This window comes from Penaeus chinensis, chromosome 30 (genome assembly GCF_019202785.1).
Source record: "Penaeus chinensis breed Huanghai No. 1 chromosome 30, ASM1920278v2, whole genome shotgun sequence".
In the NCBI taxonomy this organism is placed as follows: Eukaryota; Metazoa; Arthropoda; class Malacostraca; order Decapoda; family Penaeidae; genus Penaeus; species Penaeus chinensis.
The window spans coordinates 25,983,971-25,986,470 of record NC_061848.1 but is presented as its reverse complement, the minus strand read 5'-3'; the positions used below and the strand labels follow the sequence as shown (position 1 = coordinate 25,986,470).

The window sequence follows — 2,500 nt, the reverse complement described above, 5'->3', positions numbered from 1 at the left end:
GATTCTCATGATCGTTTTATACTGTATTATTAACGATATTGATGAGTAATACAGTGACATGAGTACACAGATTTCCACATATGCTCCTGGGAACCTGGTCACGCCATACGAATTCTTGTAGATTTATTTGACGGAAGGAAATTCACCTGTAACCTTACATAATTTTGACTTGGAGGTTTACGGCTGGTCTCGTATGATTCTCTGATCCGGTTAAGGACTGTTTTGCGAATCCATAACTTTCAGCGAACTGTTCACCGTCCCTGAGTGCTAAGTCTAAGCCGGTGGTTAGTTAAAGACCCAATAATCTTTGCTGTTGATTCCCGATAATGCCTGTCTTACTTCTTGCAATTGAAAAGCCTGAGCCATAGAGGTTGTTAATTGATTATATATATATATACATATATACACACATACACATAAATATACATATACGCACACACACACACACACACACACACACACACACACACACACACACACACACACACACACACACACACACACACACACACACACACACTGAGATTGTGTTGTGCTCTAAAATAAGATATATAGGCCTACATTCCATGAACAGCGTATATGACAGAAATAATTAACAAAAATGATCCACAGCCAATGTACGAAAAGAATATAAACAAACAAACAAGAAGAGATATTTTATGTATCATGGAAAAACGTGAATTATTTAAATCAGTTTGTATACTAATAAAGCAAAGAAAATAATTAAGAAATATGTACATATTTCCTTTATAAACCTCAACGGTAAGATTTATTTCACAATCATCTTTGAGAGAGCAAGAATTTTAAAAAATATATATATTTTATAATGATAAACTGCAAAGGCCAGTTTATATTGTGTGTTGAAGTTAAATTAAATGTACAAAAAGTTATATTTTGGTTTACGAAAATTTATATTACAATGAATGCATACAATACAGAGAGCTTGTTACATGGACAAACAGAAGAACCAAATTTACATAATCTTATTAATTATCATTAATTTCAACAAGAAAAAACTTTTATTGATTAGTATCTACGATAGTTTCAGTGTTAATTGCGAGTTTTGTGTGGGTGGTAAAGGGACACGATCTATCCGAATATTGACGAGAAAAGATATTAAAATTTATGGGAATTTCATCTATTAAAAAAAATGGCAACTCGGCCACAGCGTCGGTTTCAGCTAGAGCGTCCTGACAATCTCTTCGTTTCCCACGACTAAACAGGAGATTTAATTCTGTAATCTACACCTTCCAGCGAAAGATATCACCTACGAGGTATGAAGAGCTATTAAGAACGCTGTTTCGTGTGTGTAAGGATGGGGTATTAGTTATAATAGCGAGAGCTGATTTCAGAATCTGTAAGTCCGGGCTTCACGTTACGTTATTATCATTATTATTATCATTATTGTTGTTGTTGTTGTTGGTCTTCTTCTTCTTCTTCTTCTTCTTTTTATTATTATTATTATTATTATTATTATTATTATTATTATTATTATTATTATTATTATTATTATTATTATTATTATCATTATTACACGTTATGGGGGGATGAGAGAATGAATTAGATGGTGCATTACGTGATTAAGGCGAAATATTTTCCATTATTATTATTATTATTATTATTATTATTATTATTATTATATATATATATATATATATATTTTTTTTTTTTTTTTTTTTTTTTTTTTACATGCGCTTAATGGAGGAGGTTGTCATTTCACAATAATTTTTCTTTTAATTTGGTCTTTGAATGTTTGTCTGATATGTTTGAATTTATCTCTCCGTTGTAAGTCATAAAAATAAAATTATATCCAAGTTAATGACATATTGCTGATGAAGGTAAGGTGAGTTTTTAATGGTCGTTAGCTGTAGTTTGGTGATTAAGTAGTTTTAGTTTCAGAAGAGCCACTTTTATTAAACTTATGTTTTGCTTCTAAATAGCGACTGTGTTAACTCAAAACTTCTCTTATTTTATTATTATTATTACTATAATCATTATCGTAATTATTATTATTATTATTATTATTATTATCATTATTATTATTATTATTATTATTATTATTATTATTATTATTATTATTATTATTATCATTATTATTATTATTATCATTATTATTATTATTATCATTATTATTATTATTATTATTATTATTATTATTATTATGTTTTTACGTATTTACCTGATCATTCTTTAACACTGACTTTTTTCTTTTTCTGTCAATCATGATAATCTGGGTTCATTTGATTCAGCTTTCATCATTAGCGTCATTACCTTGTTTTTTGAAGCTTCAGGCGTTCATTCGCCAAATTTAGCTTGAACACAAATACTGTTCACTCCATTTCACGAAAAAAAAAACTCCCAGCTGTTGCATAGGCCTTTAAGGGCGAAATGCAGTACAAAGCCATCCTTCTCTAATATTGTTGTGTGTGTTATTATAACTCTTATCATTATTATTATTATCATCATTATCATCATAAGAATCTGCATTACTGTAATGATA

At 29.1% G+C, this 2,500-nt stretch overlaps 1 protein-coding gene across 1 annotated transcript in view; it reads left to right on the top strand.

Moving 5' to 3' along the window:
- The first annotated feature begins 1,157 nt into the window (after positions 1-1,157).
- LOC125041549 overlaps positions 1,158-2,500 on the top strand; it is a 7,950-nt gene continuing 6,607 nt past the window's right edge. The window contains exon 1 of the mRNA XM_047636577.1: positions 1,158-1,274. The gene's annotated coding sequence lies outside the window, so the exon portion shown is untranslated. The remainder of the gene's footprint in view (positions 1,275-2,500) is intronic.